This window comes from Callospermophilus lateralis, unplaced genomic scaffold (assembly GCF_048772815.1).
Source record: "Callospermophilus lateralis isolate mCalLat2 unplaced genomic scaffold, mCalLat2.hap1 Scaffold_73, whole genome shotgun sequence".
Taxonomy (NCBI): domain Eukaryota; kingdom Metazoa; phylum Chordata; class Mammalia; order Rodentia; family Sciuridae; genus Callospermophilus; species Callospermophilus lateralis.
Window position 1 is genome coordinate 3,427,871 of NW_027515346.1, and position 14,803 is coordinate 3,442,673.

Consider the following 14,803-nt stretch of genomic DNA (forward strand, 5'->3'; position numbering starts at 1 on the left):
TTGGTCAGCCTGCTTGGTGAACCCAGCCAAGTCATTAATAAAATGTTGACTGGGACCTGCAGCAAATGCCTGGAGACCTCCCTTCGAGTTGACACAGATTCATTAATCATCGCTCTTTGCATGGGTCTGTTCAACCAATTATAAATCTACTTAACCATACTGGGCTCACGCGGGTCTACATCCTGCCTAGTAACCCCATCAACAAAGGAAATGAGTTTAGCCGGGCATAACTGGTTCTGCGGGAACTCTGGTTGTTTTACGAAGACAGTTGGCAGGGTGGACCCTGAACCCCCGAGGCTGCTCCTGATGGTGTCTGCAACACAACCTGGGAGTCATAATAACATGACAAACCACCTGTGATCACTCCCAGACCCTGAAGAGACGGAGCTCCCAACTACCTCCCCTAACACAAAACAGAAATATGAGTATGCGAAACAGTAGCCTACAGGACAGTGGAAGGGTCTTCTTGGGCCTGGGACACCTCGCTCTCAGCCCTCCCCTGCCCCACGTGTCCTCTTTCCCTGCCTGCTCACAATTCTGTGACCCCCATTAGTCCCCTGACTTCCCAAGGTTCCTCACTTGGCACCTTATCCCGTTGCTGCCCCAAGCCCCACAATGAAGCCTCTCTGGACTTCTCCCTCCGCCTTCCTATTGATGTACTGATCTGATCTCAGATTTGATGGGAAAAGAATAACTGGATTGGAAGAATTCTCATTGAAGTACGGATGATTAGTTGGCCTACAAAAATGTTGATATTTTAAAGACAAGAGCATAGTTAACCCCAAATAATTTCCAATTAGGGGAAAGAGAAGATACATCATAATAATCTAGGTAAAGAATTGTAAGCAGAATTTGAAATCTTTTGCCAGAACGAGGGTGCGTTTGTACCTAGTCAAGGTCTGTGTTGAATATAAATAACAAAACTCTCGGTTTTTTCTTCTTTTTTATTTATTTATATATTTATTTTTTGACACTGGGAATTGAATCCAGGGGTGCTTTACCACTGAGTTAGTTATATCCCCCGTCCTTTCTATTTTTTTTTTTTGTTTGTTTTGAGATAAGTTCTCACTAAATTGCTAAGCCTGGCCTTGAAGTTGCTAGGGTCCTAACTCAGCCGCCCAGATCTCTGGGATTAAAGACATGTGCGACCACACCCAGCTCTCTGATTATCTGAGTCAGAAAAGGTACTGAGGAAGAAAATCAAGTATGATCAAGTTCAGGAGGCTGAGGCAGGAGGATCACAAGTTCGAGACCAGCCTGGGCAAAATGAGAGAGACTCTATCTCAAAATAAAATACAGCTGGGGATAGAGCTCTGTAGTAAAGCCCCACTGGTTTCAGCCCCAGTACCACAAAGACGGGGTGGCAAGTACACTCAGAACTGAGAGGCTGGAGAAGAGACTTGGGAAGACGACCTGAGAAGGCTGGGCAGCCTAGGACTCATTTCAATTCTGCAACAAAACATGCTCCCTGGAAAGCAGTAGACAGCATGACAGCTTATGGACGCTTGCTTCTGCTGGACACTTGGCCCTGAGTCCCTGACACCTGAGTCTCTCCTCTGCTGCCTGAAACATCCTCCACGGCCAAAGACTCCAAGACCTGGCCCAAAACACCCACCCATCCCGCCTGGGCCACACGGTCACTGCTTAGTGCTCGGGAGATGAGCATGTGCCCTTCATGGCTTTCCTACAGGAGAGTCATCTTACTCCCTCTTCTTCTAAATCCAGAAATGGATCATCCAAGAGCAGGAGAGATGCCTAATATATTCCTAGAACTCCCTCAGTTTTACAGACCCTTTTGCTGACAGCCTGGTCCTGGTCAGGCTCCTCTACAGATATCTGTTAGGGTTGGGGGGAACTCCCCACCTTCAATTACTGGAATAATTTAGAGATTTTGTAAAATAATATTCTCACCTCACCCACTCCCAATTACAGCAGCCAAAATCTTGACAAACAACTTAAAATGTGTTGGAGTACAGCACAAATACAGAAAAGTATATATATCATGGTATATATGGCACTAGGAAATTTCTCAGTGACCACATCCATTCAAGAAATGTTACAGAAAACCGAGCACCCCTGACATATAGCATAACAGACTTATTTTCTCTGACTCTGAACTTAAAAAAAAGAAAAGGGATGCTGTGGTATGTTCTCTTTTAAGGTAGGATCCTTCCACCCACATTTTACTGGTGAGATTCAGCCATGTTGTCTGAGGTTGGGATAGAACAATGCTGTTAGAAGATTGCTGTGGCCTTAGCTGGCTGTCCTCAGGACCCTTGGAATCACTGAGGTCAGCTCAGAAAGCAAAACCTCTAGACATTTGTTACTTTCACAAGGGCTGGACCCAACTACAATTAGTCCAAGTGGACTTGAATGTGGCCCTTTGGTTTTGGTGTGCTGAACCAGGTGGATGTGATAATAACAGTGATAGGATGTGAAGAACACCTCAGGCTTCGTAGGGTAAAACACCCTCCTCTCAGTCTCTGAAAATGGTGGTACCACAAACGGAATCAGCTTCCCAATAGCCAAAGGACTTTGTTGTCTGAGGACACTGGGCCTTCAGGGGGCACTGGGCTGGGGCAGAGGAGACCCGCTGCACACTGAACATGCCCAGGGGGCCTCTGTCTGCTCCGAGCAGTGGTCGCTAAGCACAGGGTGGCGAGGTGAGACCCGGGCGGGGTTACCTGGGAGAGGTCGGAACCGCAGAGGTGGTAGGAGGGCACTTGGGCAGCCAGGCCTCTACGTGGCCTCGAGGAATCTCGTAAGGAGGGAAAGTTCCTGAAGATGAGAGCAGACTCACAAAGAGGCTGCAGATCAGAGACCAGCGGAGGACTCCATGGAGGGACCGGCCAAGGGAAGGACCAAGAATGCTGGCTGACCACACCTAAAGCATGGAGCTTTTCCAAGAACGTGCTCCCGAAAGGCGATCTCCTGGGAGAAACAGGTCGGAGATGAAACTGCACCTCCTGGGCCACCCACAGCCATGCGACAGGGCACCTCTGGGCACTCGTGGGACACAGGGGTCTGGAGGTGAGAGGCCAGGGCAGGAGAGGGCAGCTGGCAGGCGGCAGGACCCCTGACTCCCAGCTGTTTGCTCTGTAAGTGGAAAAAGAAAGCACCCGGCATTGCACAGTCTTCTGTGGACGCAGCACCCACTCTGGATGAACCCAGCAGGGCAGGAGCGGTTGCTGTACACCTGTAAGGGGTGCAGAGGTCCTGAGGTGACCAGGGAGGTGACAGCAATCGGGAGAAGCCAGAAGCCTGGTGCTGTGCAGAGGAGAAGGCACCAGCAAGCCACTCGGCCTAGTGGACTCTTCTTTCTCCAGCGAATCGTGTCGGATTCTCTCTCTCTGCTGATTGTCCCCATCCCAGTCCCCAACTCAAACCTGTGTTTAGCAATGGATGAGGAGGAGGAGGGTGAAGCAGAAGGTGAAGAAACTGGGCAAGAAGGAAAAGCTGAAAGATTGCAGGATCAGGGAGAAAAGGGTCGGAAGGGGGGAGGAGAGGAGGAGGGACATGGACTCCCTACCTTGGGTGTGGCAGTGAGGTGAGGCCGTGAAAAGCCACCGTTGGGGACACAGTGGCTCCCGGGGCTGAGACGAAGCTTGACTTCACACTTCATGACTGCACTTATCTACATTTGCCCTGTCACGGTTAGCCTGTTGGGGTCTTTTGGAAAAAGGAACCTGCTGTGCCAAGGTGAACGCACTGCCAGTCAGGAGACAGACTCACACAGACCGGCAGCCCCTCTCAGATTGGCACACGGACAGACGGCCTCTCTCAGATGGGCACTCGACAGGCGGTCCCTTTCGGAAGGGCAGCACTGCGCAGTCTGAGATCCTGCTGGGACTTGTCCCTGAATTTCAGCCTCCGAAGGCATCCCACCGCGTTTCTTTCTTGGAGGCCCCAGCAGTCTCTCTCTTTCTTCAGAAGACCACGCGAAAACGCAGTTATCTTTGCGGTGTTAGGCCTATCATCTGACACCCTCCTTGTCAGTCAGCACCTTGGTTATCAGCAAACGCTTTGACTTAAATTATTTGACAACTTTCAGAGTGTGTGGGGGAAAGAGGGCTTTGTCCCTGATGGAGGAAGGTGAGGTGTAGAGATAAGGGTTTGTGGAATGCAAAGTGGGAGGAGAGAATCCTCAGAGGTGCCAAGGGTGAGTCTGCACGCTGCCTGCCTGCCCTCACACCCAGGAAGGGGTGTGTGTGAGTGTGTGTGTGTGGGTGTGGGTCTGTGTGTGTGTGTGGGTGTGGGTGTGTGTGTGTGTGTGAGTGTGGGTGTGACTGTGTGTGTGGGGGGGTGTGAGTGTGGGTGTGAGTGTGTGTGTGTGAGAGTGTGGTTGTGTGTGAGTGTGTGTGTGGGTGTGAGTGTGAGTGTGTGTGTGGGTGTGTGGGTGTGTGTGAGTGTGGGTGTGAGTGTGTGTGAGTGTGTGTGTGAGTGAGTGTGTGTATGTGTGAGTGTGAGTGTGGGTGTGTGGATGTGGGTGTGTAAGTCTGAGTGTGGGTGTGAGTGTGTGTGTGTGAGTGTGGGTGTGAGTGTGTGTGAGTGTGGTTGTGTGTGAGTGTGTGTGGGTGTGAGTGTGGGTGTGAGTGTGGGTGTGTGAGTGTGGTTGTGTGTGAGTGTGGTTGTGTGTGTGTGAGTGTGAGTGTGTGTGTGGGTGTGTGGGTGTGTGAGTGTGGGTGTGTGTGTGGGTGTGTGGGTGTGTGTGGGGGTGTGTGTGTGAGTGTGAGTGTGAGTGTGGGTGTCTGCATGTGGGTGTGTGAGTGTGGGTGTGAGTGTGTGTGAGTGTGGGTGTGAGTGTGTGTGTGGTTGTGTGTCAGTGTGTGTATGTGTGTGTGTGAGTGTGTGTGTGTGAGTGTGGGTGTGAGTGTGGGTGTGAGTGTGGGTGTGTGAGTGTGGGTGTGAGTGTGTGTGGGTGTGAGTGTGGGTGTGTGTGTGAGTGTGGGTGTGAGTGTGTGTGTGTGAGTGTGTGTGTGTGGGTGTGTGTGTGAGTGAGTGTGTGTGTGTGTGTGGGTGTGTGTGTGAGTGTGGTGTGAGTGTGTGGGTGTGTGTGTGGGAGGCTGTGTGTGTGTGGGTGTGGGGGTGTGTGTCTTGAATGACTCGTGTAAAACCTCTAGGGGGAGTGCTGCAGGGAAGTTGGCTTGACCTGAGCAGAGAAGTAGTCAGTTGCTGATCTGTTGTCCACGGCTGATCTGTTGTCCATCGCTGATCTGTTGCCCATGCCTGATCTGTTGTCCATCACTGATCTGTTGTCCGTCGCTGATTGGATGGGGTTGGTTTTGTGTTGCTGGATGCTGGGGACTGAACCCAGGGGCCCTCTACCCTGAGCTTTGCACCAGCTGTTTGAGTTTTGAGGCAGGATCTTGCTGAGTGGCCGGGCTGGCTGGCCTCCAACTCCCAATCCTCCTTCCTCATCTTCCAAGTCACTTGGGTTACAGGGTGCACCACTGTGCCAGACATGATCTGTTGTTTTAATTAACTCATTTTTAAAAATTAACAGCCATCTGCTTGGTCTCGTTCCATTCTAAAAGGCCATTTAAAAATTACACTTATCCAGTCCAAATTGGAGCCCTTTAAGTGCCTGGTAAGTGGTTCCTTTGTCAATAAGGAGATGCTACAGGTTATAACAGTACCAGTAACTGAGTGTGGTGAGATATGACAGGGGCAGCAGGTGGGTGTCCTGTTGTCAGGGGCAGGCTATTGATTCCACTCCAGCTCCCCAACCACACCCCTCAGCAGGCTCAACACAGACAGCACCCACTCTCCAAGAGACCAGTGGCACCCACTCTCCAAGACAGGTGTGTATCTCCCTGCCTCTCACCATCATTCAGCCCATTTTGTTCTTCTAAATTTTTTTAGGCATTTTCCACTAATTTGTTTTAGGATGGGAAGGGCAATGGTTTGCTAAAAACATTATTTTGAAATCGAGAGGATTATTAGTGACAATTTTGGAAACTTATATTCCAATAAATTAGAAAATCTAGAAGAAATGGACAGGTTTCCAGACATATATGACCTAACACATTTGAACCAAGAGGATATAGAAAACCTAAGCAGACTAATAACAAGCATTAACACTAAAGCAGTAATAAAAATTATGTATTACAAAAAAGACTGGTCACAGTGGCACCACTTATAATTCCAGCAGTTTAGGAGGCTGAGGCAGGAGACTCACTCGTGTAAGGCCAGCTTCAGCAATTTAGCAAGAAACTCATCAACTTAGAGAGGCCCGTCTCAAAATCAAAATAAAAAGGCTCAGTGGTAAAGCACCCCTGGGTTCAGTCCGCAGGACCAAATAAAAGTTGGGAGAGGAGGAAACTTCCAACAAAGAAAAAACCAGGACCCCATAAATCCCCAGCCAAATTCTACCACAACTTAAAGAAGAACTCATGCCGATACTCCTGAAATTATTCCATGAAATAGAAACAGGAACACTCCCACATTCGTTCTATGAAGTTGATACCACTGGGATACCAAAACCAAATAAGGAAACACCAAGGGAAAAAATCACAGATGGCCAACAATGCAAAAGTCCCCAATAAAGTAATAGCAATTGTCTTCTACAATCCATCAAGCAGATTACATACCATGATGATGTTGGTTTCATTCTAGGGACGTGAGGATGTTTCAACTGATGCAAACCAGTAAGTATAATTTATCACATAAATAGAACTAAAGACAAAAGTTAGATGATCATCTCAATAGATGCAGAAAAGGCATTTGACAAAATTTAGCGCCCATTTATGTTAAAACACTGAAGAAATTAGGGATAGAAGGAAATTACGTCAACATTGTAAAGGTTTTTAAATGATTTTTAATGCTTCAGATAATCGGTCACAAGGATAAAGATGAACATACAGAATTTAAAAGATACTGTCATCCCTATACTCTAAAAATATCCTCTTAATATATATGCATAAATAAAGGGAAGATAGTACACTAAGATATTAGCCTGAGTAATGATGTTAGCAGGGTTCACCTCCAGGCATTGGGGTGAAGAATGGCTCCTGTTACCTCCCTCAAATCCACCTGCTTCTCTGCCGACTCCTTGGTATCCCCTAGTTGAGCCATATTAGCTCTCATCTGAACCCTCAGGAGCCCATGCCTGGTCTCCCGGCTGCTGCTCTGGACAGTTGTAGAATAATAGCCAGAGACAGTCTGGTTCCAAAATGGGAGAATCGAGAGATGAAAGGAGTCCCTGGTCCATTACAGATCTGAGACCCAGCGGGCCCATGTTAGATCCCTGGTCAGAGCCTGAGACACAGGCACGAATGCTATAGCTGTCCACCCTCTGGGACTCAGCAGTCTCCCCCTGAGTCAGCCTTCCTTTTCCACAAAAGGTAACACAGCTTGGCACTTGAGCACTTTTATCAGCCAGTTTCTTGGGTCCTCTTCTAAGCCTGTTGCGGGTAACTAGAGCTGGAACAGAGTGGGCAGGCGTGTTTGCAGCTAAGGGGATAGTGATATGGCGACATTGATCAGTAATTAAAGATATTGAGAGCCAGATTTCCACCATCAGGAAATGGAGTCACAAATATGGAAAATGAGAAAATTAGAATGACCTTTATGGTGTTGGACTAGAACTGGAGATGTCCGTTTATTTATAGCCAGATATAGAAATAAATACAGATGTCAGTGTGTGTGCTCACCTCCACATGTTCCTTAGCTAGGTTCACCCAGAGCTCCCGCAGCAGGGACTCTCCAGTGTCGATAAGCACACCTGGTGCCTAGATCCTGGCTTCTCAACATCATTCTGCACTTAAAGTAGAAATGTCTGAATTCAAGGCTGAGGCACAAAAAGTATAAAATGAGCCTAAAATATTATTATTACTATTATTATTATTATTATTATTATTTTGCAGAAGGCAGTAAAGTACTCGAGGAATGATAGCAGGGTATTAAAAACACATAGGTAACAGCTTGAGGAGGCTTTCAATGGCCAAGTTAGGAACAATTTGAGTATCAAAATAAAGAATAAGGGCTGGGGTATAGCTCAGTTGGTAGAGTGTTTGCCTCGTAGGCACAAGGCCCTGGCTTCAATCCCCAGTATCACAAAAAAAAGAAGAAAAAAAGTGATAGTATCAGATTGTGATCTATTGAATAAACAGGGAAACACGAACTCACACAGCTGCAAAATAGTAAAAGTTTGTTGAGCAAAAGGCTAGTCACATAGCGTCAGTGATTTTTTTTTCCACACACAAAACATTCACTGATTACAAAGAGAAAAGAAGTGACTTGACTCTGCAGAAGACTTGTGGACATTCTCTGAATAAAGCAGCCAAAGTTGACATCAGAAAGATGCAAAGATTGAAAACCTGCCACACCCGTGTAACCTACGGTTACTTAGGAAACTCAGAGGTGGAGTTATGATTGTGGCAGAGGTCTCCTACCACCCTTGAAGGTGGTCCATATGCCTTGACCACTCAGTAGAAGGAGCCAAGGGCACTACAAATCCATGTCACGGAGCCTTCCAGGGGTGTTCATGCCACGCCCTAGTGGGTGCTACGACATGACTGTCCCCAGAGTTGTTGATCCACCACTGCCTACCTCTGCCTGGTGCACTCAGCCCCGTCTTGTTTAATATGTTTAACAATAAGTTGGATAAATACACAAGAACATGTTTATAAATGTAGAGCACAAATAAAGCTAAAAATAGAAAATACAAAGAATTGCTGAGTCAGCCTCCAAAATGATCTCCCCAGGGTAACAAGATGAAATATGATCAAGATAAATATAAAGTCCTGCATTTATCTTCACAAAATTAAATGTAGAGAAGCACAAAGAAAAGATTAAGGAACGTCGTGATATTTCACATGGGAATAGAGCTCTGTTGTCCACACAGCACCTGATTCTTCTCATTTAGTCTCTTAAGAAGTTGACTTTAGTGAATCCAATTCACTAAATTGTTCTATAAAAATTTACTCAGATTTATCCTTTTGGTTGCAAATCCAGGATTTCCTGGCGTAGGTTTGAGTTTATGTCTATTACCAAGAAAAGCTGCACTCTAATCCCTGTCACACCTAAGAGTCAAGAGCGTCCACTTTGTCCATAATTAGACAGTGAGACATGGGGGAGGAAGGAACAGAGATTTCTTTCTTCAACCTAGAGTCTTATCTTTCCTTTAATTTCTAACTCCTCTAAGAAACTTTCCCCAATCTGCCCAGTTGCCATTAATCAATTCTATTTCTACTGAGTTCCCATATATTAACATACACACATGTGTATAGTGCTGTTCACTATCTTGAATTAAATTTAGTTATACTGTAGCAACCACCTCACCCACCCTCAAACTCAAATCTGGATTATAGCCTCTTGAAAGATAAGATTCATGCCTTACACTTTCCAAAATCTTCAGCACACTAGCAGAGATTTGCCATATTTTAGGTACTCAATAAGTAGCGATAATGAAGTACAGAGTCTGAATCACAGTTTAGCTAAGTTTCCTCTAGTCATTTTTCCCTCTGAATGTTTGATTTTTGAATCTTTAAAATCGGTACAATAATACCCACTTCATAGAGAGTTTTCTGAGCATTCAATGCTATCACTGGCTTTACTAAGGTCATGAGGAGTATTTCTTTAAATGGAATGATTATAATAAGATACCCTGACTCCCAAATTCCTACACGGAGCTCAGATATCAGCGTCTTGTGGTCCTTAGCAGTCCACAGTTCCTGCAGACTCTCCTGGTCCCTGACTAATCCCTAGAAGCACAGCAATGCAGCTGTCCTGGTTTAAGTCAGCCATGCAGGGCTATTTGAGAAGTGTGGAGTTTCTTTTTTTCTGTGACTGCCCCTAACGGCATCCTAAAGGCACAAATCCTGGGTTCCCAGGCTGCACGACTGTTTGCAATTCAACAAATGGTTGACTGCTTCCTGTGTTCCAGGAACTGTGTGAGGGCCAAAAGAGACAAAACCTCGACTAAAGCCTAATTCTACCACCCAGGAACTCAGTCTGTGGAGAGCTGGGGGTACACTTATAAGAACTAATCTCCCACAGAGCAGAATGTGATAACAGCCAATAAAGCATTTGAGTTTTACTTACAGGAGTTAACAGATAGCCATGGGGTAGAGAGGGTTTAGATATGAGGCATCACCCAAAACCCCTCTGTTAATGCAAGAATATTCAGAGATGCAATGAGTAGACTATGGGAGTTGTAACCCAGCCAGTCCATCTTTGTCTGAATGGACTAATTAGGTGGCTGGTGACGGTAGGCGTGTGGGGAGTGGGTGGAGGAGGCAGGTCACTGGGGACTTGAATCTTCCATGCAGTTTCTTTCACCCCTCCCCCCAAGCCCCCACCTCGGCCTCCTCTCTCTGCCTGCTGGCTGCTCCAAGCAGACAGCTTGCCCATCGTGCCTTTCTGCCCTGGGGTTCGCCCTCACTTGGGGCCCAGAGAAATGCAGCCAGCTGACCACGGACTAAATCTCTGAAACTCTGAACCAGAGAATTGTGCCCCCCACGTTTTTCTTGTCTGGCACTTGGGTCGCAGGCATTGAGGTAGAATACCTGAATAAAGGAGGAGGTGGAAGAAATGGGTGGATTCAAGTCACAACCAGCAGAGGAGTTGGGCCAGAGCCTAAGGAATGAGCTGTGGGGAGAACCAGGGTATGTCATTTTCTGCAGCAGCTCTCAGTGCTGTGTGGCATTCACAGTCTCCTGGCCTCACCCCTCCCCGTACCTGAAGTTACGAAGCCATTCTCCCGACCACCACCATACCTTTCATTCACTTTGGTGAAGCCAACCGCCATGTTATGAGCTGCCTCTATGGGACAGCCCAACTGGCCAAGATCGTCAGCAACCCTGCAGACGGCAACCTCTGAGGCCCAGGAGGAGACAAACCCTGCCAGTAACCAGGAGAGAGCCTAGAAGCAGATCCCCTCCCAGGCAGACCTGTGTTGACTTGGCCCTTACACCATGGCTGCACTCTTACATGAAATCTGAGCTGTGGGCCCAGTTAAGCCATCCCATAATCCTGACCCACAAAAACTGTTAGTACATATGCCCTGTTTTAAGAAATGACATTTTGAGATAATTTGTTATGCAGCAGTAGACGATTATTTACTTGGAAAAGATTAGAGAGAAATTTTGGAGAACACTGAGTATGGAGCTGGTATATCTGACCTGTGACATTGATCTTGCTTATATCTAAGAGGGAATAGGGAGATAGTAAAGATCGTGTGCAACAACTATAGGTGTGTTTTTCAAATAGGAACTGGCAGTGATTCATAAGAGGTGTTGGAACATGAAGACAGGGGTGCTCCATTTAAAAAATCATGCAAAAACCTTGATGTGCTCATGTTCCTGGATAAAGTGCAAAGAAGAATTGAGAGAGTGATGCTGGAAAGAAAGGTGAGACAGGAGGGCTGTGGGTTCGAGTCCCCTGTCTTAGCTGTAGATGGAAATATGGGTGACGGGGACAGGAGATCACAGTAAAATTCCAAAGACTAGGAATACAGACCTGGAATAGAGAAACGCAGGGACAGAGGCGCGGGGGGCACAGAGGTGGCCGCTGAGGAGGAGGCCACGGCTGGCCACGACCCTGACCCTGCAGCCCTGAGAAGTGGAACCGCCGGGTGGGCCACTGACCCACCACGGGGACCGTGCAGAGCCCGCTGAAGCTGCGTTCAGGGTGCTCCCAGAGGAACCGCGAGGGACGTGGGCCTGGGCATCCCGTGCCTGACGGACCCTTGCTCTTCGCCACATGTTGTCGGGTGGCTTTGGACGTAGCCGCTTCCTGGCGCCACAGGTGGCGACACGCCAGGGCCAGGCCTGCCAGCGCGGGATGCAGGTGGGCTGTCCCCCACTTGGGGAAGGGAGCTTCGTGGACATGACCGGGATGACGAATGGCAGGACTGGGAATGTGGAGCACACGACAGCTGGGGACAGTGGCCAGACCCCTCTCCCTCCCCTGTCATTTCCAGTACGGGTGGCGCTGCCCCCAAGGTCTACCAGGACATCAGAGATGCGCTGGGCACCAGGCGGGATCCGGGCTGAGCAGTTGCCCACTGGGCATCACGTGCGGGCAGGACTCACGTCCTCCACGTCCCGAAATCCCCGCACAGGGAACCAGGGCAGCAGACATCACCCTGTGGGAGTGGGGCCGAGCACTTGGCAGAGACAGACGTCCAGGTTCTGGAATCTCAAGGCAGGAGGCCTCTGGGAGCGTGTCCAAGGCCATGCAGGGGCCTGAGGACTCCCTCCCCACAGTCCCCTGGCCATGACTGGGGAAGGGCCAGGTCCTCAGCCTTTCGTGGACAGGCTGAGAGGCGAGGAACCATCCCCGGGAGACACTTTCCCGTGTCCAACTCCCTCCCCCAATTTAATATTAAACTAACGGGCCCCCCACCTCTCCCCGGGGTCTCGGGGAGACCTTCACACTGCCCCCATGCCTACATTTTCTGTCTTTAAACCCCAACCTCAGTCACTCCACTTGTCCTCTTATCCACTAACTTGACTTTCATTTTGCTGCTCCGGCTTCAAATCTCCTTTTCTGCATGGAACCCTGCCATGGCTGAAGGGGTGAGCTCTGGGTCTAGAGGTCACCTCCATCCCTCAGCTACCCTGCACCTTTGCCCACCTCTTCCTCAGAGCCCTAACTGCAGGGGTCGTGGTCCTGCCAGGGCCGTGGAGAGTTCCCAACCCTGTCTCCTTCTCCCCACCTCCCACCCACACACCACAGAAACCTGCTCCCCGCCCTGCTTTGCCTTTATTTTTTGATTTGTGCCACTCGTTACTAGGTGCTTATGGAATAAAGGAGAATGAAGGGGGAAAGAAATGATTTATAGATATGCAAATCCCAGAGTGGAAAACACGAATTTGGATGTCACCTGCCTATGGTCAGAATCTGCACCTGGCAGGGCCAGGGTTACTAGTCTGAGCTCAGGTGACCCAGCAACCACTCTGACACACAGATTGAGAAGATAAGGCTGCGGCTTGGGGACCACAGTACTGCCCCTTGTTGACATCACAGAAAGCCCAACTTGGAGGGATCACCAGCTCCTTGGAAAACCGAGGACTTTGCCCGTGATTCAGTTCGGCCCTGACAGAGGCATACACATTTTCTTCATGAATATACCAAATACTTGGCCAAGGAGTGATGTATAGCCTTCAGATCTCACTCCAAGTGAAAGTCCGTACTCATGGTTTTAATGGTTGATTTGAATTGTCAACTTGATTGGATTAAGATACACCAATGATCAAGGGTCTTCTGGGTGTGTCGGTAGGGTGAGTCTAGGAATGATTGGCTTGTGGGACAGCAGACTGAGGTGAGACCCTCAGGGCAGCACCTTAGATGGAGTAAAAGTTGGAGACCAAGGAAGCAGCCGCAGGTGCAAGCTCCATTCTTCTTGAGCGGGGTCTTGACTGCTGCTTCAGTTGTCTGAGGACATCAGACTCTTGCTTCTTCCCTCTTCCAGAGTGGACTTTGCTGATTCTCCAGGGAGTCTCCAGAAGCCTTTGGTGAGGACTAGGGTAGCACCATTGATCCCTCTGGTTCTGGGGCTTCGGCTCGTGGACTGAGCAGCTCCTGGTCCCTCCAGCTCTCCAGCCTGCAGATGGCCACTGTGGACTGTCCAGCTTCTGGTCATAGTAAGCTCACCTAATAAGTCCCCTTTTATAAGCATACTTCCTGTTGATTCTGCTCCTCTAGAGAACCCTGACTGATACAATGACGTAAAAAAATGTTATAGAAACATAAAGTAGCATGGTGGTCGCCAGGGACTCAGGGGAGAGGGAAAAGAAAAGTTGTTCAATGGATACAGAGAGTTGCCATTTTGCAAAACAAAAAAATTCTGGAAATTGGTTGCACAACAATTTTATACTGAAGTAAACATGTACATATCATTAAAATGGTAAAGTTTATGTTCTGCATATTGTATCAAAAAATTTTTAATATTACTTGTCTAAGAATTCCCAGAACTTCATCAACAGACTGCTGGTCTATCAGAGAAAATAACTAAAATACTTATCATTTACTGACTATTTCCTGATTTCTATGTGATTCTCACAAAAGCCCAACATCATTGTTAACCTCACAGAGGCTAAAAAACATGCATAAGTTATATAGCTGATAAGCAGCAGAATCAATGTTTGGGCCAAGATCTTTGATTCCTATGCAGGCTAATTCCTATGCTACATACTGCACTGGTTGAATTGTAGGAGAAAACCAAGCTTAAGGTGTGGGGGAGGACACCTTTAGGTAAGGAGAATGTCACATAGTTTTAGGCAAGGAACGTGTCTTACTGTTCTCTGGGACTCCCCCACACTTCAGCACAGTGCAATGCACATTAAAGTCTTCAACAAACTTTGTTGGCTTGGCACAGTGGTACACACCTGTGACCCCAGCACCAGGGAGGCTGAGGCAGGAGGACTGCACGTTCGAGGACAGCCTTGGCAATGTAGCAAAACTCTATGCCAAAAAAAAGACTTTTTAAAGAGAATTCTTGAGTAAATAAATGAACAATGATTAATCAGTATTTAAAGGAAAAAAAGGGCCATTCCTTTCACCCTGAATAATTAAGGTAGCTGTTTCTTTCTGGCTTCCAAGTCAGCCTTTAGTTCAGTTCTGGTCCAACATGTAAAGAGGTGGGAAGTCATCACATCTGTTCTCACAACAAGAAAAACGCCCAACAAGCTGAAAATCACAACCCTTCTTAGATCATCAGGAAACTGAGGTCACAGGACAAACTATCAGCCTAAAAATCTGGATATGCGGAGAATTCATTCACTGGAACAAAAGACTGCAGCGAGAGCCGAAGCCAGTAGGAAGGTCCAACTGTAATAGACAGTTGCTGGAGGCTTAA

General features: G+C 47.8%; 1 non-coding gene across 1 annotated transcript; it reads left to right on the forward strand.

Annotated features, from left to right (window-relative positions):
• Positions 1-7,985: 7,985 nt before the first annotated feature.
• Trnat-cgu (transfer RNA threonine (anticodon CGU)) lies at positions 7,986-8,058 on the forward strand. Its single transcript has one exon. It is a non-coding gene; the product is annotated as a tRNA-Thr (tRNA).
• Positions 8,059-14,803: the final 6,745 nt, after the last annotated feature.